A 26,915-nucleotide genomic window follows, 5' to 3' on the forward strand; every position below is an offset into this window, starting at 1 on the left:
AAAAAAAATCAAATAATGTCCTGAAATAATCCAAAAAAAAATGAAAAATGTCTTGAAATAATCCAAAAAAAATCAAATAAAGTCCTGAAATAATCCAAAAAAAATTTGAAAAAAAACTATCCTGAAATAAATCCCTAAAAAGTCAAATAAAGTCCTGAAAAAATGAACACAGAAAACTTGTAAAAACTCGAAAAAAACAAAACACTAATATCCCCTTTGTGCATAGACAGACCGCTGAGCATACACCCAATGATAATCGATCAAACATTTGTGTAGACAACAAACACTGCGCTTTAATAAAATCTTGCATTAATGGATGAACTTTTCAATCAAACCAAGCATTCAGACTGATCAACATTGTCTTATTAATCAATCAACATCGATATCATTTGTCCTTGTCACTACTATCATGGGTCTTATGCAGGGTGTGGTATACTCCAAATCAGACTGTGTCCTGTCTTAGATGGGGTACCGCATTCCCTGAAACCAGACAACATGATTGTCCTATCAACACTTTCAACTTTTGACAATGAAGATCAAGATGTTTGTTTGACTTGTTGGAATTAGTGAGTCTTATCATTTATTGATTTATCTTCGATCATGTTCCTATGTTGCTCGATGATGTCACTGAGTGATTTAGAGTGATCGGGATGGTTTGTGGTCCTTTTTTTGTGGTGGTTGCTGTTTGTGGAATGTTTGTCACAAACTGGGGCAACTATATCATTGGGTGTCTGTGATAAGTACATTCGCTTTGTGAACGCCGCACATACCTCGACCCTTGATGTATGCACCCTAGGATGCTTCACTCATTCCTTGTGTGCGATGTGTTTGTCTTTTGCAAAAGGGGTTGCGTTTTAGCTCTGGCCTTCAATGCCATGATGCTCTGCATCCGTTTTGCTACATTAAAATAAAGGTTCTCACCTACAAAGTGCATTGGTGAAAGCAAGTTTTTCTTCGTTTCTAACTGTCCTCTATCTAATTTATTCTTACTAACATTTCTTCCGTTAGTTTGGGCAGTCAGTTCAGTCTAGTGCTCCGATTTCCCCAAACACATATGCTACATCCTGCATTCATTGATTAGTACATTTGCCTATATCAAGCATTTTATCCATTTCATATTATAAATACATCAAAAACACATAAAAATATATCCATACATGTTCCACAATGGTACATAAATCATGCATAAGCCATCCATATATGAAAAGTAAATACATCAACCATAACCCACTACATCCCATCATATAGCCGCATATCATATCATATATCAAAATAATATCGGAGTACAAAATTGGACTATCTGTCCTAAGTATGGCCCGCAGGCTGACTACAAAATGTCAAACTACATATGTCTCTGTCGTAAGGAGCACGTGCCTCTGTCACTGGGTGCTCCCTCTGTCCTCCTCATCCCTGCCATGTCTCAAGGATGATGTCCCTCCTGTCCCAGGTCCTGGCTGTGGTGGTCTCATAGGTCCACTCACCCCCATGCTGCTCACTGACCTCTGAGAACATGGCCCGCTCTCTGTCCTCGATCGTGCCCGATATGATGTTGCTCTCTGCTCTAGTGGAACTGTACTCTCATATAGTGTCCTCCAATGACATATCTCCTCTTCGTCTCTACCAACATCTGTGCCATATCACGTGCACTGGCATCCCTAATCGGCCCAATATACTTAGTGACTCTCTGCCCTTCTTGCTGTGCCTGGGCTATCGCTGTATCTCGAGCCGCTGTCAATCTAGCTATCTCTGCTCTGAACTGATCATGCTCTATCCTCAAGATAGCATTCTGTCTCTCTAATGTTGCAATGTGATCATGCTGACTCGCTATGGTAGCCCTGCACATCTCCATCTCCTCTATCCTAGCTGTCTCCGACTCTATGGGTATATCCTGCAATGACTCTTGATTGGCTAAATCTGGCTCATAATCTTCATCCTCATCATCTCCGTCCTCATCATCCCCCTCATCCTCTCCGTCCTCATCCTCATCCCTATCCTCATCATCTCCCTCCTCCTCTCCAGCGAGTGGGAAGTCCTCCTGTCTCCTAGGTACTGGAATATCAGGATCTGTCAATGGCACTGGCCGTCGTCGTACAAACCATCGCTCATACTCCTCTATCGTCCCGGCATCCACCACATCTGATCTCCAATCCCACTATCTCTGCTGTAGCTATGTGAAGTCAGCATATGCTATGTGTGGCTGAATCATCCTCCCCCACTGACTCGTCTCTCTGTGAGATCGGGCAAAGTGTGCAGTCCCTCTGAGTACATCCTGCCTCTCTCCAAACTGTCGTCTGACTCCCTCTGGCAAGTACATCTCAATCACTCTCTGGCGATTCACTGGTTGCCCAATCAGGTACCTCTCCTATCTACAATACAGTAGCTCCTCACTATCATCTGAACATCCAGGGCAATCAAGATATGGCCTCCATGTGAACTCTCTCAATCTGTCTAGCTCATGTTGCCAATACAATATGTATCCGAAAGGACCCTGTCTCAGTGCTCCCCCATAGCAGTACACATATGGTCGATGTGGTACTACCTATCTCTCTGCAATCGGTTGACATATGGCTATGTGCTCAAATGCCCATACCTGTAACAGTGTGACCCCACAGCTCAAAGTTTGCACTCCCTGATATGCTATCTGATGTAGCTGAAAATATAGCATAGCAAGCACACATGGTCCCCATGCGTACACAGTCCCCTCTGTCGCCATCCGCTCTAGCACTCTTCCCCATCCAATAGGGAATCCATGTCCTCGTCTGTCCCCTGCTAATAGGCATGCTATAACCACTGCTATCAGCGTTATGCTATCACCACATAATGCTGATCATACTCTGATGCCATGGTCTCCCAGCTAATTTCTCTCTCTACGATATCCAGATCATCTGCGTTGCACTCAAATAATCTGCACAAAGCGTCTCTCCCTGTCACTGGGTCATACTCTATAATCTCCCCATGAATCGGAATGCGGAGGATACGCCATACATCCTCTAGTGTCACCGTTGCCTCTCCAGTCGTCAGATGGAAAGAGGAAGTCTCTGAATGCCATCGCTCTGCCAATGCGGTCAGTAGTCTTGTGTTTGCCCTAATCTCAGGCATGAATGCGATATAGTATAATCCAAGTTCTGCTAATGTATCTCTGTCCGTGCTCCTGAGTCTATGTCGTAACATGAAGCAGTCAGGTCGGTTCTCCTGCGTAATCAGTGGATACTGTCGACTCTGCATCACAATTGGGGCACATTTTGTCAGTTTTAGGGTTTCCTCCTATGGGCTGCATTTCCTTGTTTCATCCATAAATCAGGGTGTTTCTAATCTATTTTGACCTATCCTACCCTTATCCCCCTTTTCGGGACCATTCACATGCTATTTTTGATCAAATTGGGGTTCTTAGTGCACAACTGCGCCTGTGTGCTATGTCCTACGCCTGTGTAGCATCAACTTGCGCTTGTGTACCCTACACAAGCGCAGGACATCTTACACAAGCGCAGGATGCGCCCACACAGGCGCATAAGTCCTTTTCTCCATTCCCTGTGGGCCCCACAATGTCCCGCAAGCAAGCAAAATTCATGAAATTGACAATATGGGTTTTTGAGATACATATCGTTGCTCCCGCGTCATCCAGTCATCTATAGGTGTTTACACGTTCCCCAAGGTGATCTGCCATTGGAATGTTCTCCATCTCTATGCAAGCATCCTTTTCCAGAGCAAAAGAATCCTCCACTTTGGCTAGTGTAAATGAGCTCTTTTCACTCTCTTTGTCTCATTTATAGATCTTTGTCAGTGCATAGATGGACGTGCGCTCTCTCCATCTTATGCTGGTCGCGATCTTTTGCACCTTCAATTGCTTGTCATTTGTGTATCCGATCCCCGATTTTCAGTCTGTTTGTTCCTATCATTTTCTATCATTCTTATCGATCAATTGGCCTCTTTTCTGGATGTTTCCGACCAATTCCTTGAGGGGGCATACATGTGTCATTGTCAGTGTCTGGGGCATTTTCATTATTGTTCTTTGAAACAACGCTTAAAATCACATTGTCTCAAAGAGGGGCAAAATGTAGACATCTAAAAATGGTCAACGCTTGCGCAGTCATACTTTAACATTGGCGCATTGCCTTATTTTAGGGTTTTTGCGTCGCATTAACATTTCTCCTATGTTGCACACTTGGTCTTTATCATTTGCGAGCATTGAGTCCTTCTTCTGCATTCTTTATCTGTCTCGCTTTCGAATTTGGTCTTGTCGATAACAATCTTCAGTCATGATTTTGGTCGATCTTATCCTGGCGCATCAATGTGCGTGCTCATTTGGCATATTTTGACATCGTCAATTCGATTTCATTTTGGACATCGTCAATCCTAATCGATGATAGAATTAGGGTTTTGTCCTCTTGTCAGTCTCATCATTTTGCGATCGATTCGTCATCGATCCTCGTCCTCATCAATTTTGTCATCTTGCGATCGATTTGTCATTGATCGTTGTCATTTTCAATCTTGTCATTTTGCGATCGATTTGTCATCGATCGTCGTCCATCTCAATCATGTCAATTTTGATCAATTAATCATTGTTCCTCGTCAATTGGCGCATTTACCAATCTCAATCATTTATCAGCATTAGTCCTTTGTTAGTCGTGATCAAATCGAATCGGCATCAATTATCTTTTGTCAAGACCTAATTGTCATCCTTGCATTTCTAATTCATCTTCTAAGGTTTTATGATTTATTCATTTAATCTTGTTTGTCATTTTCCCTCTAGGTTAAATAATTTATTTATTTATCCTAAGTCTTCTTGTCACAATTAAATATTTATTTAATTGGCTAACTAATTCCTCCTCTCTTTGTGAATTAATTAATGAATGAAAAATTGTTAATTAATTTACCTAATTTTCCAATTTACTAATTTCTCTTAATTCCTAATTTTCTAATTTTCATCAATTTTCTAATTTCTCCTAATTTCTAATTCATCTAATTTTCAATTTTCTCCTATATTTCTCCTAATTTCATGGGAATGACATAGCAAATTTGTCATAATTTGTCATAATTGTCAATCAATCAATTTTGACATAGCAATTTGTCATAATTATCAATCAATCAATTTCGCATAGAAAGTGTCAAGTTTGTCATAATTTGTCATATTTGTCATTCTTGATTTGAAATTTCCTTTCAAATATTTTCATGCTAATCTTGTCTTTTCTCCAATTTATCTATAAATTGGATGAATTTCTTCAATCCCAATTAATCACTTTTTCGAATCAATCCCTGAATCAATCACGCTTCTAGTATTCTTGCGCTACTGTCTTGTCAATCTTGCTTTCACATTATGCTTATGCACTTGAAGGTGAGATCCACAAAACAAAGCAATTTGAAGGAGAAAGAAGGACAATGGAGAATCATAGAGGAGATATCCGCATTTGTGATGGTTTGCGTTTGAATTGAATGTTTTATTTCCATATCTCTATTGAATGTTTGTAGGTTTTGTTATCATTGCAATCTGGTTTTTGTGATTGAGCTAGTCTAATGTTTTTATTGCATTGATGATTTCCAAATTCCTATCTACAGCTACCATCATAAAAAAATAAAATGTGTTCTTTGGGTACATTACACTACCACTTTGTTGTGATTTTTCATTTTTTACCCATCATAGCCCCTTATGCTTTGAATAGCCTGCAAATGCTGGTTGGTTCAATGGAGTCTTGGCACTGAAACACCCCTATCTAGGCGTCATACACTGCTGGGTTCTGTGGGTGCTGAATGCACTACGTTCCTTCCATAAACATCTGCAGTGTTCATGGGAAAGACAGACATAAAACTTTAACTTTCAAATCGGCCCTAATAGTCTTGTCCTTCCTCATCTTAATCAGGAGCAAGCACATTTAATGCACGTCATGCATCCAACAATCCAATCACTTCATCGAATGCTATTTCCTATGCTCACCACTCTCTCAATTTTTACATTTCCCTCTCCACGAGCCGTATCACTTTCGGTCTACAAATAAAAATATACCCATTTGAATGCACTCACTTTAAACACCAAGAAGCCATCCATAGTATTTATTCCTACACTGGACATACACATAGAATCGTCAGCTATGAAAGGAAGAATAACTTCGGATCACAGCGTGCTCTCGGACACCCAAAGTCATTCACAAATCTGCCCAGATCTGCCTTATGCACACACCGTACTCACAAGATCACATTTATTTGATGAAATATGAGAGGCATGTGTTCCTCAAGCTCGAATCCTCCTTGTTTTAATTTTGCAATGCAATCAAAACAGCACTTTGAGGGCATCATGCGTTTACACCAAAGCATCCCGAGTCTTTCCAATGAATTCACTCTGTGCGTGCGAGCCCTAAAATTTATGTCCCCAAGAATCCATTTTGCCCTAAGATTTCATTTTTTATCCCGCAAGCATTTTGTTGCTTTCATAATTACTTGGCAAGTTACCTTAATCTGCGCTATTATTTGCGGTCGGCCCGAGGGGTGCGGGATAACTATATCGTTCCCCACCTGCTTTGCTTCTTTCCCCGCGACATTTTCTTGACATTTCGTTTCCTGCGCGGGGGAAGACTTTTTATGTGCACCTGTGCCTTAGGGCTTATCCCGTCAATCATTTACTGCCCCAATATTTTTACGCGGGGCAACACTTTACCTCCCCGCTCGACTTAGCCCGCGTGTTTCATTTTTGCCCATCTTACCCACGCGGGGTAAAATACAAAAGCCCTCCTCCTTAAAGTTTAAAACAACTTCCTTCATTAATCTCTTGGTGTGGGGCCCGGCTTCGCATGGGCATACAATGATTTCCATAAATATTTAAATCACTATGAAAGTGATTTAAGATGATTTTTTCTCCCTGCTTTATATTAAATCATTTAAAATGATTTAATTAATTCTTCTACATAGCAACGTGAAGCATCTTGATCTCTTCATTGTATTTAAATACAACATTATTTCCCTAAATCCCAAATTAATTTAAATATAACATTATTTAAATCAATTGATTTAAATAACATATATATTCAAACCTTTAATTAATCTCACTAGATCATTACTTTAGTCGGGCCCCAAAGTGGGTTCAGTTAAAAAAAAAATCGTTTCTACACACCTAACTTGCTCAACATGCTTTGATTCATTGAATGGAGATGCCCGAGGAGCGTGAAATTGAATCCGTTATGTTCAAATTTGATGTTCATGCAATCCTGACACTTGGCCCAAAACACCCGAGGAGCCCCTGAAACGAGCTTCGAAAACTGACCCAAGCAGTTGATTAGGGCCTGAAACCTGGCATGATGATAAACTGCAACACATAGGATCTGGGGCATCTGATGAATCGTCATTATGACATCCGAGGAAAAAGATATTAACTTGCAAATTTGCCTACTCAGGCTTTTGTGAATCTGAACCTGAGTAGCCTTCAAACCTTGCTTTGAGAAAATATCAAATCACTGCTTCATGAGCCGCCACTTGGCACACTAGTAGATGAACATACCTTGAACATGTGTGCAAGAGGGTTTGACCTGATTAGGTCATATGTGCAAATTATTCACCCTCAAAGTTAGTTTCTCTGAAAAATCTGAATATGCTGATGTTGAAACCCTGGAAAAGTGTGTTTGGAATGGGCTTCAAAAACTAATCGAATGACGAGCTGGGGGGCTACAACTTGGGGTGTGGTATAAAATTTTACTAAGAATCATAGGGAACAACTCTTTTGAATTGCAAATCAATTGGGTGCAAAATACAAATTTTCAAAGTGGCCTTCAAACTGTTGTTTGACAATGTTCAGTTGCACAATTGAACTTTTTGCATATGGAATTGGCTTTGAAAACTTGTCAAATGGATTGGTGGGACTTAGCCACTTGTCATGGAGCTTCAAAAAATAGAATTTAAACACGAGAAACTCTTTGTTTGGCTTGACAATCAATAGGCACAAAGGTATAGTTCCTCAAACATGGCTACTCAGAAAAATGCAAAAAGGTGTAAAACGCAGACCTAACCTCAGGACCTCCAAAGGAAACTTCACAAACTTGTCAAAAATGACCTAAGGATGTTCCAAATGGACATATCGCATCTACATAAGGTGTATAACCATCCCCTAAAGGGATTTCTCTTGACAATGCTCAGGTGCAAAAATACAAGCTCACAAAATGAGCTACTCAAGCTTACTCTGAAAGGTGATTTTGAATACAATCTACAAAATTGAGCCTGGGTCTACAAAATTATGTAAAATTTTTGAAGTCCCAATAGTGGCTCTAGCTCGGGGATGGCAAGATCCCAGATCTTTGGGGAGAGGATCGGGTGCCTACTCCATTGGGCACAGAGTCAAAAAAGGTCTTCTTTGCCCCAAACTGTTGTGGCTTGAGCGTCAAACCACATGTGATGGCCCAAGGCCACCTGAAAAGATCAACCAATGCTTACCTCTATCATAAACATTGTTTTCCTTGGACTGCATTGAAATCAATATGATGATATAACTAGCATGCCACTGCTTAAACATGTTGGCATCACTTATCCAACCACCAAACTGAAAACTATCATTGCACTCACTATCATTAAACATTTGAAACCCATGCAATGACTGAAAATTTTGATTCTTGTTTGACATAAGTGTGTTATGCTCACTGAAAATTACACTGGTATGTTGCTCATAACACACATCATGGCTCAAATCACTGTCACATTTTATGGAAATATCACCCAGCTGAAAAAACAAAAGCTCATTATCTGGCACACAACTAAGAACATAGGCATCATTCAAATTATTAATTTGCATGGGAAAAAAATTCCTTTGAAAGGAACCTCCTTGCGGATCATGCAAACCACTATCAAGAATCGTGGCTCTTTTGTGTAACTGTAGTTCATAGGGCTGATAAGAAACCTTAGCTCCTTGTAGCTCTGAGACCCATTTCATACAATCTACATTAGCAACTTGCACGCATGCTGGATCAACATTATAACTTGTCCATGATCCCTCATATGCATGCATTTTTTCCTCCCACTCATATGAGAATTCATCACCGTGGGGTTCAACACATAGGGTCGGGGGTTTGCACGTATTTAGTAAATTGGATTCATTATCACACTCTCCCAGCCCATTAACACTTCGCTCATAGCCATCAAAAGCTACCTCACCTTCATGTGCACTACCACATTCACAAAGAGTGTCATCACTAGCATCCACATGCATGCCATCAAAATAAAAATCTGATTTTTTATCAACATGCATATCCTCATTATCAGCACACATGTCATAGTTGAATTCAAGAAATCCCATGCAATCAAACTCTTTGTCCTCTTGTACATCAGTTGGTTCAATCATGGGAAAGACATTGACAGTAGGTGTATTGCTTAATGCATCATAAGAGACAACCTCAGTGTCAAAAATCAAATCAGCAAGGTACATAGATTGATTACTTTTTCCACATGTGCATACCTCAGGCACTCTGCTGCTAGCAAATCTGAGATGCCTTCGTTGATGATAGAACATATATCATCTTGCTCATTAACATGTCCCATACTATTGTTATAAAATTTACTGTCATTTATGCAACCTGAAAACTCAATTGATTCACATGAACATGTGTTTGGCTCAATATGGGAGATTGAATCTCCAACAACCTTCTTAGAATCACAGTCACCATATGGAAGAAGGTGCTGACCCTCTAAATGTTCATTTGCAACTTCATTTAGGTTGTCATGGCATTCATTTTTCAAGTTCATGCTCTTCAACCCTCTATTGTTAACACACATTATCTTCTTTATGTTGATCATGTGACTGATCTTCAACAATGCAAGGAGCATTGTTATTAACTTGCGCATTGTCATCGCACTCTTGCTCAACCTTGTCATTATTAACATGCAAGCTTTTACCATTAAGTTGCATCTTAGATTTAAAATCTTCAAACATGTCAATCCATGCAACGATCTGATCCATATTAGCCAGTTTCAAATTCCTTGGCCAATGAACAACATTAGGTTCGTAGACTTGCAAAAATAAGTCTACCCATTCGGATTATTGAAGCATGAAGCTCATTGGGACACTTCGAAGTGCTTCCAAGAATCTAGACAACATCGCATAAGGTTGCTCACCCACTTGTTTCTTCATGTCCATCTGAGCGTTGGCTGGTGCAGGGCACCTAGACATGAACATGATTTTTCCTTTCAAGTTTTTTGTTTTCAGTTTGCATGATGTAATAAGGATGAATTTCAATCATCCATAGGTGTAATTGATCCTTTTTGTGTGGTCAAGGAACTCTAAGGTCATTCTATAAACTTGGAGTTAGCCTTAGTCCACTAGGATCCTTCTAGGTCCAATGGGGCATTTTCTCATATTAATGAGTTTTGGCATTAGGAGGTAGATTTATAATGTTTAGTAGTCATTTTAGACATGTTGGAACCATTTAGAAGTCTGAAATCATTTTGGAGTCTTAAAATGCAAAAAAAATGTAAAAGTTGCAAAAAGTTGCAAAAAGTTGCTTTGACAACATTTAGCAACTTTGACAACTTTTTGAAAAGTTGTTAAATGATGGTTCTAACTGCCCCAACCCCCTCAATTCAGTTTAAACTGATGTAGGACACCTATTTAGGCCCTCACATCGATGCCCAAGGGGTTGGATGAAGTTGGAGCAATTTGTATGGAGAAGACACTTGAAATTTTTGAATAAAAACCAATTTTTTGAGCAAAAACATGATTGTACGGATTTGTAAGGACTGTAAAATCAAAACAAAGGTCCATGGTTGCATAGAATTGTGAGATACCTTTCATTTGGGTCTGATTTGAGCGAATTTGGAGTTGTATTGTGAAAGTTATTGAATTTTTTCTAAAACTATTGTAGAAACCTAGGGTTTTAAGGGTTTTGGCACTAAATGGGCATTATCTTGCATTCCCAGAGGCATTAACTCATACCCCTTTGGTATTTTCAAGGTATCCACATGTATTTTATGTTTCCAAATGCTCAAGTTCTGGAAAGGTCATCTTCAAGGTTCTATGATCAGATTGTAGGTTGAATATCCTCATGTATTCAACCAATAGATCGGTATATGGAAGAAATGGTTTAGGACAGCATTAAGAAAGGTCCTAAAAACCATTAGAACTTGTCTTAGAAGGGTGAATACACCTTCCCAAATCACTTCCCTAGTCTTATGTACCCATCATTAGACTTTATGCTTGTGTTCCATGCCTAGTCTGGCCAATTAGGCCTGTGAACCGTGTAGGGTTTGGTGGTGCAGGAGTGGATTGAGGCTCTACCCTTTTGGGAGTTGTATTGTCACCTTGAATAGGTCCCAAATCAGTCAAAACAGCTGCAAGTTGTTTGGGAAATTAATCTTTTGTTACCCGATTTCCAGTTGTGAGACCTAGTAGCCTAGTAGGCCTAAAAAGTGAAGTTGGCTTGTAGGGTTTGGGAAGTCAAACCAGTTATTGGATTTTTAGTTGTTTAGGGTCATAGAAGGTGTACCTACTACTGTTTATCATCAGAGAGTGGATTTGAGGCATTTTCCTTGTTTGAGCCTCATTAAGGGATTGAGTCACTGAATCAACTTTTGAGTCTAAGTTGAGTAACCCATAAGGGATTGGGTTTGGCTTTGGATAGGTCTCAAGGATTGTGTGAGGGTGGTCTTACACTTCCTTGCCAAGTGTGGGTAAGGTAGACTAGGTTGGAATAGTCACCTTTTGAGTCTGAAAGATTGTGAGCCTATTTGACACTTCCTGTTGTGTGCACTCTGCATCATTGGCATACACCATTGGGCTCTCAACAGAGAAGCTTTTTTCTTGCACTATTTGTGGCTGATATAATTGCTCATACTGCTGAAAAGTATAAGCTGGAACAACAAGTACATACATACTTTGAAATGTGCATTTGACACTTGACACATGTTGCTCTTGCACATACATTGCATCCCCACATGCTGGAATATTCTAACTAGAAGGCTACTCATAAACTTGAACATTATCACTGAATATTTCCAAAACCATCCTCCTGAAGAAATCCCATGAGGACACACTTTTTTTTGCTAAACTTTCATACCAGTCCTTTACATCATCCTTCAATGATCTCACAAAGAACTTCATGACTATATCTTCTTTGCAAAACTGAAAGTCTTCAACAAACTCATTGAATGATTGAATGTGGTGGAGTGTTGACTCGGATCCATCTACATGGGACAAAGGCACTTGATCCTTAAACTCAATGGGAAGGGATGTGGGTACCCTTGAATGTTGTTGAAACTTAAAGGCCTATACCTCTCAGAGATGAACACCCTCTAGGATGACCTTCAAGTTGATTATTCATTATGCCTAGGACAACATAATGACCATACATCTTTCTTGTCTTTACAAGCTTCTCATATATATATCACAGTTACACATTTCTTGACTTCCTTTTAAAAACAAGATCTTAAGAAAAATAAATAATACATGAAGACTGAAAATCAGACTTAAGACCTTTTGAATGAACCTATTGATAGCATAACATGATGTTTCATAACACACTTCCTTGGCACAAAGATATGACTGTAAGTTACAACAAAGAAGCATGCAGGCTGAAAATAACTACTTTTCCCTTCTTATTAGTGCTGCTACATTTGATAGGGAAGTGATTTCAAAACTACATACATTATGGTTTTCACAAGACTTCTCAAAAGAAGAATACCTGTAAAAATTGCAGCAGCAGCTTTCTTGCTTCTGATTGAGAACTCCTTCACAACTGGAGCCCTTCTTGTTTTATTATCAAGTTCTTTTAAGGTGGATTCACCACCTCCTTGCAGAGGAACAAAGTTTGAACAATAGAGAGCTATTCAAAATATTTTATCATTCTGGGTCTTCTCCATCAACAGAGTCACTTGAATCTTCTTTGTTGCAATAAACGTTTCCAGCCTGAAAACCATCTAACCAGAGACTCATGGGCAGCCCATTAAGATTTTCTTGTAAGAATCATCCCCAACATAGTTTCCATTATGTTGGTTCCCAAACCAATAGTCCCCAAGTTCTAGAAGAATTGCCACTAACTCATCGACAAACTCGGGGAAGGATTTGGCCAACGAACGACATTCAATCACAAGGACTAAGATCTCCTACACTTCTGGCTCTGCGAGACCAAGGTGGGTGAGCCTATGTAGTATCAAATAACTTTTAGATTCATAACACTCATGGCACTACAACTTACAAGAGATCATCTCAATGAAAATGTACTAAGGAAGATGGATGAACTCCTGGTTTTGGCTTTAACCTTAGTTTCTAACCATCTATGCACTTCATTGAGGAGGGGGGTTTCTACACTAATCCTAATCCTCATGCAAAAAGTAAAAGAGATTTTGAATAAAAGGATGATTCTGAAAACTAGGTACAAGCCCCATGAACAATGCCTTAGCAGGGTAGCAGAGTCAACCCATAAGAAGTAAATATTAAACCCATATAGTGCAATATATAACCGGCTTATTCTAAGAATTAATACATTGCATTAACACCCACTAAAGTTTCATTATCAATCATACTTGAAGATCCTGCATGTAGACAATCATTATCCATTATCCTATTTGAATCACTTTAATCTCTTCCTTGAACAGAAACAGAAAACAAAATAACACCAAACTTGCTGGGACAAAATAAAATGATCCTTGATCATATATTTCATTAACTTTTGTGTACATACATGTTGGAGACAACTTCAAAAAATCATTTAGAACCTATTTGCATGTTGATCATAAACTATTCCAAGTAAAATACTTGCAAGCTATGAAGAAATAACTCTAAACTACTCTAATTTCATAACTATGCATGGAAGTCTTGCTTCCAGCACTTATAGAAATATTGCACTCAAAATTCTATCAAAATTAGAAGAGAAGAATATACATCCAAGAGAAGAAAACCTAAAGAGACCCTAAAGGCATCTTTGAAAGAGACATGTCCCTTCTCTTGAAATCTTCACTTTGAATAAGCTCTTCTTCCTTAAAATTTGCCAAAAATGTGCACCTGTCACACCTACTGGAAATTGTCAAAAATATGAAAAATACCATTTGGAGGCACCTGCCAAATTCAAATTCTGCACCTCTGCCAAACTTGCTAATTTTAGTATGATGTCCTCTTTGATTGTGGTCCACTTTTCCCTCTTTGCTTGAAAACTGAAAAAATTTGCACCTTTTTTCAAAAAGAAATCTTTGACATTTACTAGAGCCTTCCCCTAGGTGTAAAAATGGAAAATATCCCCTTGATGTAACTGAAAGTTTTCTTGTTGAAAAATAATTCCCCTTAATTATGCTTCCATCTTGCCCCCTTTCATGTGATAGCCCTGAGAAATACCTTGCACTTGTTTCGTTATAATTTTGTGGTCATAATAGAGCAATATTCACATTAGATGAATAAAATCTCCCTTTTCATCCTTTTACCAGTGTAATTTTTTGGGGAAGCACTCCACCTCAAATTTTGTCTTCGCATGTAAATGAACATTGCTCGGTGATAAATATTTAATATACACATTACACATACACTAAGTGCAAAATTAGAGCCATTGTGTTATGACAAATATTTACCCAAAGAGCACAGATGAAATACTTGTGTATCACTTTTCCCTTTGGTGAATGTTGCAGTTGTTGGCAATTAAGAGGAATTGATTATGTGTTGCATTAATGTTTTGTCATTGATGGCAACACTGACTATTTTGGTTGTTTATCGGTTTCCGGTTGGTTCCGGTAGAGTGGTTGGATTATGATCTGGTATGCTTTAATTTGTGGAATTGGTTTGGATATGTCATTCATGCTATTCAGATGCATATCACAATAAGTTGGTTCAGGATTTGATTACTCAGGAGCTATCATTTGTTATAGTAAGCCTTTTTGTCACTGTTAAGGGTTTTACCGGCAGAGCTTTGTTGAAGATATTTTGATGCACTTGATAAGTGGTGTGTGTGCGGCTTCTAGATGGCTCATGGGATGTTGTTGGTTATCTTATCCGTGTTCCCGTTGAATCGTGTTGTTGGATTCGGTTTATGGTGACCTATTTTGGGTCTGGTCTTATTCTGCTAGGTTATGGATCGGTTTATGTAACGTGTTGGTGAATGATCCTGATGCGTGACCGGTTGGATTTATTGATTGGATTATGTTGTTTTGGTCCCAGACTGACTTGGCTGATCATTGGATTTCGGGTTTATGTTATGGATTTATTGTATTATCTTTTAGGTGGTCGACGTGATTGTTTAGGTCTCAGGTTAGTATAAATATGATGTAAGATCTCTTGTAGATCATGGTCATGGTCATGAGTTATGGGTTATGTAATTATCTGTGTACGAATAAGGTTGTAATCATATGTAGAGGTTTTGGTCGATCATAGGTGATCGAATTGGGTTGGTAAGAGAGGTTTAAGACCTTTGGTATTGAGGTTAACTAGAAATGTACTCAGGCATAGAAGATGTTATCTTTGCAATTCACTCTTCTTTCCGGATTGTAGTCTGGATTTATTTTGTAGTCAGTGAGGCTCCTTTTGTGATGAGAAGTGCGCTCTAGGCTGTTGGCCTTCCTGCATGTGCAGGCCCCTCATTTTTTAATCACATACTTACTGTACAAGTATTATCTGACTGTGGGTAGGCTTCCCACCATGGTTTTTCCCTTTACAAGGTTTTCCACGTACAATTCTTGGTGTCATGTGTTATGGATGGATTGTAACTGTTTTGTGATTTATTTTTATGCTTAATTGTTGTATCTGCTATTCTGGTATTGAGTTTATATGTTCCAGTAATAAGGTTTTGAATGCTTAAAGTTTTATAATCTATTGACAACTAATTCATCCCCCCCTTCTCAGTTGTCCTCTGGTTATCTGAGTTTTCTAGCAGTTGGTATCAGATCTTGGTCCTCTCTGAGAAGCTTATCCGCTTGAGGAAGATCTATGGCATCTAACAGTTCAAGTTCATCTGCTGTTGTTTTCCGGAGAGAAATTCCTAGGCTTGATGGAATAAATTATAGAGTATGGAAGATTCGGATGGAGACACATCTGAGATGTCTTGGCAAGGAGATTTGGGAGATCGCTGAGAAAAGATATAGTCCTCATAATCTGGCATCTAGAAATCCTCCTTCGGTAGGCTTGGATAAGGACATTGAAAATGATTGTAGAGCTAGAGAAGCCCTTTTGTGTGCACTTTTTGATCAGCAAGTTATGCGACTAACTGATAAATCAACTGTGAAGGCTATATGGGATAAATTGAAGACTATGAATGAAGGTGACCCTATTGTTAAAATTGCTAAACTTTATGGTTACCGGGTGAGATATGAGAGCCTGAAGATGGAAGAAGATGAAAGGATTATTGCTTTTACTGAAAGAGTTAATGAAATTGTCATGGGAATTCAGTGTTGTGGTGGATCTCTGAGTGAAGATGAAATAGTTTCTAAAGTATTGAGAGCTTTTCCACCAGCTTATAAGTTGAAGGCTACTGCAATTAATGAGCTGAGAACAATAGAAAACACTTCTATTAATAGGGATACCTTGGTTGGGAAGTTATCTTCTTTTGAGCTTGAGGAATTTGGTCCTTCTGGAGTTGCAAAATCTGAACCTGCTTTTCATGCATCTACATCATCTACCGGCAAGAGTGATTGGAAAGATTTATATGCTAAGGAACTGGAGGAAATGAAGAAAGAAGATGAAGAGTTTGAGAAACTTGAAGCCCTATTTTTTAGAAGAGTACCTAAAGGTCCGATAGGAAGTATGAAAGAAAATCACCTTTTAAATGTTTTGCATGTAACAAGATAGGTCATTTTGCATCTAGATGTCTTGAAAGGAATTCAAGATTTGAGGAAAGAGATAGAAGATCTTTTACACCTAACCATTATTATCAGAACCAAGCATAAGTACAGGATGAACAAAGACAAATCATGCTATTATGTGGATGAGGAAGGTGTGACTAATTCTGATGATGAACTGGCACAAAATTGTGGAGTGGATCTAGCAATGGAAAGGAATGGGTATTTTTGGCTATCAAGGAAGATGATATGGTACATGAAGAAAATGCCCTTGCTGCTAAAATTGAAGACAAGGATTAATGGGTGATAAATAGTGGATGTTCACATCATATGACTAGAGATAAAAGGAAGTTTCTATCTTTGCAAGAATTTGATGGCGGTCTGGTTAGATTTGGAGATCACAAAGCATGTATGATCAAGGGAAGAGGAACAATATCATTGGATGGTAAGCATAACACTAATAATGTTTATTATGTTGAAGGTTTAAAGCCTAATCTTTTGAGTGTAGGACAGTTGGTGGATAAGGGATTTCAATTACAATTTAAGGATGGAAAATGCAATATTGTCAACAGATCTAGATTGGAGATTGCAACCGGTACACAGAGTAAAGGTAACATCTTTCATTTGAACTCCGGTGAAAATACATGTTTGATTGTACAAATTGATGAGAGTTGGCTATGGCATAAGAGGTTGTCATGTGAATTTTGATTGCATTGTAAATATCAGTTGAACTAAGGTAGTTAGAGATATACTTAAGATTGTGAAGCCTTATAATCCGGTATGTAAGGAATGTCAAATGGGATAGCAAGTCAGAACTTGTTTTAAGAGTATACAAGACAAATCTAATGATGTTCTTAATTTTACTCATACTGATTTATGTCGTCCTGCTAGAATCAAAAGTTTTCAGGGTGATAGATATTTTATGCCAATCATTTATGACTATTCAAGAATGATGTGGGTTAATTTTCTAAGGGAGAAGTCTGAAGCATTTGAAAAGTTTAAAATCTTTAAAGCTAAAGTTGAGACAAAGAAAAGATTAAAGATTAACTTCTTAAGGTTAGATCAGGGTGGAGAATTCACATATAGTGAATTTAACGACTATTATGAGAAGCATGGGATAAGGAGACAGTTGTGTGCACCCCAGACACCTCAGCAGAATGGATTTGTGGAAAGTAAGAACGAAACTATCTTGGATGCAACTAGAGCTATTGGCATGATTGGCATAACTGATGCAGATGAGGTGATGTAGTTGAAGACTGATGATTGAACTGGTAGAAGATAGAAGACTATTTGTGATGAAGAGATTGAGATTTTGTGATTAGATAACTTGATTAGTTATTTGTGTTGTCATTGATTGAAATTGATGTTAAATGATATTAAATGATGTTAAATGATGTTAAATAATGTTAACTGATGTTTTCTGATGTTTGGTTTATCATCTAAGTGATTTAGTCTACCGGAGACAGGATTTACCGGCAATATTCAGAAGAATGTCATCTAAGTGATTTAGTCTACCGGAGACAGGATTTACCGGCAATATTCAGAAGAATGTGAAATAGGAATTTAACCGATAAATGCAAAGATGTTTTACTTGAAACGGGTGATTGGTGATGATTGGTGATTTGTGGTTTGGAATATAAGCTTGTATCATCGAAATGAGTATCTGACTAGAACCGGATATTGTGATGACTACCAGAAGGCATGCTTATAATTTCTGATGAAGTGTTTTGGTAGGATTTTAGTAGGGTTTTATAACCGGTGAAGAAATCATCAAACTGATAATGATTTTCGGTATGGCGGTGATCGACATCAAGTCTACATGTTGGTAGTAACACGACACAACCTGCGTGAATGATTTGTTTGTTGTTTTGGCACGATTTATGGAAGATTTTATTGGGAAACAATGAAATGCTTAGAAGAATGTTTTAAGGCTTTGACTTTGTTATAGATCGAGAATTTTGTGACGAGTCACGATCAACCAATGGTTGATGTTGCATTTTAATTTGTTGTAATGATCTGGATGTTGATCAGATATAATCTTTGATGATCTATATTATAATTCATCATGTAATTTAGGGTTTAGTGGAAATCATTATTTATGTTGACATAGTTGATATTCAGTGTGTCAGTGGTCTTAGAGAAGAGTGAGAATCTATACTAGAGAAGAGTGAGATCTGCTTGAGAGTTGCATATAGTGGAGCATAACTAGATTTGATTTAGCAAGCTGAGAAGTGCAAGTAACAGATCATCTTTTCACTATTGTTTCCTAACAGTTGCAGCAAATTAAATCCCTTAACCGGGTAGGTCCTGACAGACCTTAATCTTGTAAATCCCCTAATGGGATAGCTCTCAAAAAGAGTGGTAAATCCTCTCATGAGGTTGATCCTAACAAGTCATTAAGCTCCTAACCGGGATGCACATCCAAATCCCTTAACCGGGTGACTCCTAACAAGGTCTGCTCCTAACAGGGCGTATTGTAAGCTCCTAACAGGACATACTTCAAAAGAGTACAAATATTTGTGGGTACTAACTCCTGCCGTGGATTTTTGCTATTTAGGTTTCCACACCAAAAAATATGGTGTTCATGTGTGGAATGATTTTCATGTGATGTTATCGATTTTCCCTATTTGGGTACTAACTCTTTAGAAGTCCGCTCTGTTAGGAGCCTAGTCCGGTTAAAGACTGTCACAATAGGTTCTATTAGGAACCGATCCTGTTAGGGATCACCCGGTTAAGGGATGGCTAGAATACCCAGTTAAGGGTTAAACCCTGTTAGAGGTTACCTTGTTAGAGGATTTTATGAACTCAATGGATTTGAGTCACCCTGTTAAAGGATTTACAACAAGCTGGTTAAAGCTACCCTGTTAAGGGATTTTCCAACTGTTGAAGTGGTTAGAGGTCAACAGGTATTACAATGATCTGCTAACAACACTCAATGCCAATGCAGATCCGCTTCAGTTCCTTCCTTCTGCACTCACACTCTACAGGTATCAATTCTCATATCTGGTCTGGCAAGAATCACGTATCTTTGCACTTAGATACACACACAACATTTGTCAACAAATTCAACATGAAACACAACATCGACCTTATAGGAAACAGATAGGTCAGTAGCATAAACCCTAAACCCTAAACATTTAGGTTGACAAATTCAATCGATTCAATCCTGACCATTGAACACTTTGCATTTGAATACAACGGTCTTTGGACAGATCTCAAGACATTCTCCATCATTCGTTCTTCACCGTTTCATGGAGGCGATAACCCATCACGGATTCTCCACCATTTACAGAAATTTTGCACATTCCCGAGGTAGATAGGATCAATCTCCTTCATGCAAGATCCTTCATGCGCATGAGGCTGATGTGGAAACATGATCTAATCTCCTTTACAATGCTAACTCATCACACAATGTCATCAGTTGAATCACACAGGCTCAAAACAATTCAATCAGAAACCTTGAGGCCGAGACTACCAACTGGTAGTCATACCATATTAAACCTTGATAGAAAACATTCCATATACTGGTTCACCTTTCAATATACCAGTTCACTTGGACAAACGTACCGCTTCACTTTTTGCACAGATACCGGTTCACAACATCATACCTGTTCTCATTGCCAGTTGCTTAACTCAATATACCGATTCACTCTTCAGCATATTGACATCAATGAGAACATGCAGTGTCATCATGATATCATACTCTGCACACATGCCAACAATCTCCCCCTTTGGCATTGATGACAATATACAAAGATATCTCTCTTTTTGCATCACATCTTCTCCTTAATACTGTATATATCTTCTCTGCTTCACATCTTCTCCCCCTTTGACAACAATGCCAAAGTGGAGGCACAAACTTCCCTGTTCCACTATGATGCTCCCTTGAGGAGTAGCATCCTTCAACACATCAATCATGAACAGATATAGCAAACTAAGATTTGACTGACATGGAGCACAAACCTTTAGTTTACCTCTTGAAGGGGAAGCACCCCTAATTCACCTCTCAAATAGGTAAATGTAGCCTTTGGTAGAGGCTTGGTGAATATGTCTGCTAACTGCTCCTTACTGGAAACATGTTCCAATACCACCTCTTTGTTCTAAACCTTTTCCCTCAAGAAATGATACTTGAGTTCAAAGTGCTTGGTTCTAGCATGTAAAACCAAATTCTTGGAGATGTTAATTGCACTTGTATTGTCACAAAATATGCTTACCGGTTCAGATACAGGAACTTTGAAGCCATTCAATACATGCTTCATCCAAATAGTCTGGGTTTAGTTCATAAAAGCTGCAACATACTCCGCTTCTGCTGTAAACTGAGAGATACAACTCTGCTTTTTACTCATCCATGAGACCAGTCTACCACCGAGAAAGAATGCACCACCGGTTGTGCTCTTCTAGTCATCCACATTACCAACCCAATCAGCATCTATGAACACTCTTAGGTTGAAATCATCATTGTATGGATACCATAATTCATAGTCAATAGTTCCCTTCAGATATCTAAGAATCTGCTTGACTGCTACCAAGTGAGATTGTCTTGGGCTATTCTAGAACCGAGCGATAACCCCCACTGCATGTGCAATGTCCGGTCTGCTATGCACTACATAATGCAACTTACAAATCATTGATCGGTAATCCTTTGCATTTATAAATGCTGAGTCATCCTCTTTTGATAGTTTACAACTGGTCACCATTGGTGTACCAACCGGTTTGTTGTCTTCCATGCCAAAGGTCTTCAACACCTCTTTGACATACTTGGACTGAGTAATAAAGATTCCCTCTTTGATTTGCTGAATTTGTAGTCCAATGAAGAACTTAATCTCCCCTATGAGTGACATCTCAAATTCCTTCTTCATCTCATCTGCAAAGTCACGACTCATCTTGTCATCTCCACCAAAGATTATGTCATCAAAAAATATTTCACAGATCAAAATTTGATCTCCTTCTGATTTCTTTCTGGTTCACATCTTCTCCCCAATACTACAGATATCTTCTCCGCTTCACATCTTCTCCCCCTTTGACAACAATGCCAAAGTGGAGGCACAAACAACTATGTTCCACTATGTTTCTCTCCCTAAGGAGTAGCATCCTTCAACACACCAATCCTGAAAAAGATTTATCAATTGCAATACCTGACTGATGTGGAGCACACACCTTTAGTTCACCTATTGAAGGGGAAGCACCCCTAGTTCACTTCTTAAATAGGTAAATGTAGCCTTCGGTAGAGGCTTGGTGAATATGTCTGCTAACTACTCCTTACTGGAAACATGCTCTAGTACAACCTCTTTGTTCTGAACCTTCTCCCTCAAGAAATGATACTTGAGCTCAAAGTGCTTGGTTCTAGCATGTAAAACCAGATTCTTGGAAATGTTAATTGCACTTGTGTTGTCACAAAATATACTTACCGATTCAGATACAAGAACTTTGAAGTGACTTAATATATGCTTCATCCAGATTGTCTGGATGCAGTTCATAAATGCTGCAACATATTTTGCTTCTGTTGTAGACTGAGAGATACAATTTTGCTTCTTACTCATCCATGAGACTAGTCTACCACCAAGAAAGAATGCACCACCAGTTGTGCTTTTCCGATCGTCCACATTACCAGCCCAATCAACATTTGTAAACACTTTCAGGTTGAAATCATTACTGTATGGATACCATAATCCATAGTCAATAGTTCCCTTCAGATATCTTGGAATCCGCTTGACTGCTACCAAGTGGGATTCTCTTGGACTTTTCTAGAATCGTGCAGTAATGCCTACTACATGTGTAATGTCTAGTCTGCTATGTACTACATAGTACAACTTACCAATCATTGATCGACATTCCTTCTCATTCACCAACGTTGAGTTGTCCTCTTTTGATAATTTACAACCAGTCACCATCAGTGTACCAACCAGATTGTTGTCTTCCATGCCAAAGGTCTTCAACACCTCTTTGACATACTTGGACCGAGTGATAAAGATACCATCTTTTATTTGTTGAATCTGTAGTCCAATGAAGAGTTTAATCTCCCCTATAAGTGAAATCTCAAATTCCTTCTTCATCTCATCTGCAAAATCATGACTCATCTTGTCATCTCCACCAAAAATTATGTTATCAACAAATACCTCACAGATCAGAATCTGATCTCCTTATGAATTCAGATAGATATTGCTATCTTCCCTTTCTCTTTCAAATCCAATCTTCACAAGATGGGAGTGCAAGCGTTCATACCATGCTCTAGGTGCCTGCTTCAGTCCATACAAGGATTTATGTAGCCTACACACCATGTCACTATCTTTTGATAGGGAAAACCCATCTGGTTGCTCTATATACACCTCTTCTTCAAGTATTCCATTTAGGAATGCAGACTTTACATCTATTTGGTATACCTTGAATCCTTTAAAAGCTGCATATGCAAGAAGCATATGAACTCCTTCCAATCTTGCTACTGGAGCAAAGGTTTCTCCATAGTCTTCTCCTTCTTCTTGGGCATATCCTATACATACCAGTCTGGCTTTGTTCCTTACTACTGTGCCATCCTCATTTAGCTTATTTCTGAAAACCCATTTGGTTCCAATGACATTTTTATGCTCCGGTCTGGGTACTAAAGACCATGCACCTTTCTTTTCTATCTGGTCAAGTTCCTCTTCCATAGCCTTGATCTAGTCTTCATCTTTATGTGCCTCTTTGAATGATTTAGGCTCAAATTCAGACATCATACATGAGTTTTCTCTGACCTTTCTTCTTGTAAGAATTCCTGCATCCTTGTCTCCTATGATCTGATTTGGATCATGATTGAGTTTGACATACCTAGGAATGATCTTAGTTGTTTCCTCTTGCTTTTCTTCTTCATCCTCATCTTCATCAGCATCAGCATCCACCGGTGTAGGAGCACTGTTACTGGTGCTTGGTTCTTTTGCAATCGGTTCCCAGAAGGTTACTACCAATTCATCTCCTACTTTCTCACTACCGGTTTCCTCAGGTTTCTCAGAGTTTTCATCAACCCTAACATTGATGCTTTCAACAATTCTCTGAGTCCTATTGTTGAAACATTTGAGAGCTTTTCTTTTTGTGGAATACCCTAGGAATATTCCCTCATCACATTTTGCATCGAACTTGCTCTGATGTTCACTCCTCTTGATATAACATTTGCTACCAAATACTCTAAAGTAGCTTACCACTGGTGTCTTATCGGTCCAGTACTCATAAGGAGTCTTATCCTTTCCTTTCTTGATGAGTACCCGGTTCATTGTGTAGACTGCAGTTCTCACCGCTTCTCTCCAAAAGGTGTGAGCAACCTTTCCTTGGATCAACATAGTTCTAGCCGCTTCAACCACAGTCAGGTTGTTTCTCTCTGCTAGGCCATTCTGTTGTGGAGTCCGGGGGGCAGACAGTTGCCTCTTGATGCTATTCTCTTCACAGTATTTGTTGAATTCACCAGAAGTGAATTATCCTCCTTGATCAGTTCTTAAGCACTTAATCCTCTTACCGCTTTCTTTTTCTACAAGTGCTCTGAAGGCTTTGAACTTTCCAAAAGCTTCAGATTTGTCCTTCAAGAATGTGACCCACATCATTCTTGAGCAATCATCAGTAAGAATCATAAAATACCTATCTCCTTGCACACTCCTAGTTTTCATAGGACCACACAAATTAGTATGCACAAGATCAAGTAAATTATCTGTAGTGAAAGGTTTACCTTTGAAGGTTGAGGAAGACATTTTCCCCAATTGACACTCTCTACACAAAGGATTCTCCAGTTTTCTCAGTATAGGCAATCCTCTAACTGCCTTGATCTTACTAGCCTTCACAATATTATCAAAGTTTACATGACAGAGTCTCCTATGCCATATCCATCTATCCTCAAACTTAGCCATAAGACATGTACTGACATTATCATTTAGCTGAAATAGGTTACCTTTGGTCTGCATACTGGTAGCCATCAGTTCACCATTCTTTCCCTTGATTTTGCACACTCCATTTCTGAATTCCAGAGTGAGTCCATTATCATTCAGTTGAGCAACACTCAAAAGGTTGTGCTTGAGACCTTCTACCCAATACACATTGTCAGCATTGCTTCTTCCATTCAAAGAGATGGACCCTCTACCTTTTACCATACATGGTGCATCATTACCAAAATGAATCACACCACCATTACTCTTCCAGAGATAGAAACTTACTCTGGTCACTAGTCATATGGTGAGAACAATCACTGTCAATAATCCACTCATTGGAATTGTCAAAGTGGGAGACAAGAGCCTTCTTGTCTGACACATCTTCCTTGACTGCAACAAACACAATATCTTCATTCTCTTCATCTTCTGATTCCTCATCAGTGATACCTTCATCAACTGCTACAAAATTGTTTCTCTAGTTTCCTCCTTTGAACTTCTTGAACCTCTCTGGTTTATTTTTGTTGTCACCATTAGGGTAGTTTACAACAATGTGTCCTATCCAGTTACAAGAAAAGCATTTCAAAGGAAGCTTACCTCTGTATTTACCGGTTCCCTTAGGAAGTCTCTTGGCAAGAAGAGCTTCAAATTCCATCAGGATCTCTTCATCATCCATTTCTTTGCTCTGTCTTGGTTCACCACTGGTACTTGCTTCTTTTCCTTTTCTAGATGGTGCAACAGGTGCTCTAAAAGCTGATTTAGCCTTTTGAATACTGCCATCAAAACTATTTATCTCATAGGTTGTCAATTTTGCAATGATGGACTCTGGGGATACCTTAGTCTTGTCTATTGACCTCAACTCCTGAATAGTAGCAACCCTTATTGCATAGACCGGTAATAAGGACCTCAAGACTTTGCTAACAACAGTGGAATCATCAATTTTGCCTCCTGCACTCTTGATGTCTCCAACAACAGTTTTGATTCTTATTATATATTGTTGAATGGTCTCTCCTTCAACCATCCGCATGTCTTCAAACTTTCCCCTAAGGCTTTCTTCCTTAGCTTGTTTCACATGCTCATCACTGCCATCGATATTCTCAAGAGTATCCCATACTTCTTTGGGATTCTCTTTATCCTGAACATCAATAAACTCAATATCGGATAAACTACTGATTAGGGCTTCCATGACTTGCCCATTCTCCTGGATCTCTCTCTTTTGATCATCGGTGAGAATACTGGTAGGAATAACATAAGTATTCTCAACATAGCTCCAGTGTTGAGCACCCATGCTTCTAATGTATTTCTTCATTCGGTCCTTCCATATTTTAAAGTTGTCTCTATTGAACTTTTGACCTTCCCTCTTCATCATTAGAATAGGATCTTTACCTCAAGCCGTTGAGCTTATAACACAGAGGACCTAGAGGATGCTCTGATACCAATTGATAACTCAATGATGAACAATGAGTACCAAACTAGTACTGAGAGGGGGGGGCAAATCAGTATAGACACAATAACTTTTCCTGAACCGGTTTGACTGCAAACAGTGAACTTGACTAGCAATCACTACCACCAATCTAAACCAGATTACTACCAGTTAAACACAATGAGACTACGAAAGACATGAATCGGCAACACTTAGCTTTCCATACAACCTACTCTCTCATTTACACTTTATCCTTATGCATAAACAGATAATCTATCATAAGAGATACAATAACTTGCTAGATCAACATGATTCACCTCTTGACAGAAAATAACAAAGCATCACATGAAAAAGGCATCACACATGACACACATATTTTTCACGTGGAAACCCAACTGGGAAAAACCATGGTGGGGATGAATACCCACAAGCTGTTTTTGAACTCTTTAGAAATCCGCTCTGTTAGGAGCCTAGTCTAGTTAAAGACTATCACAACAAGTTCTGTTAGGAACCGATCCTGTTAGGGATCACCCGGTTAAGGGATGGCTAGAATACCCAGTTAAGGGTTAAACCCTGTTAGAGGTTACCTTGTTAGAGGATTTTATGAACTCAATGGATTTGAGTCACCCTATTAAAGGATTTACATCAAGCTAGTTAAAGCTACCCTATTAAGGGTTTTTCCAACTGTTGAAGTGGTTAGAGGTCAACAGATATTACAATGATCTGCTAACAACACTCAATGCCAATGTAGATCCGCTTCAGTTCCTTCCTTCTGCACTCACACTCTACAGGTATCAATTCTCATATCTGGTCTGGCAAGAATCACGTATCTTTGCACTTAGATACACACACAACATTTGCCAACAACTTCAACATGAAACACAACATCGACCTTATAG

The sequence above is a fragment of the Cryptomeria japonica genome, chromosome 8 (genome assembly GCF_030272615.1).
Source record: "Cryptomeria japonica chromosome 8, Sugi_1.0, whole genome shotgun sequence".
NCBI lineage: Eukaryota > Viridiplantae > Streptophyta > Pinopsida > Cupressales > Cupressaceae > Cryptomeria > Cryptomeria japonica.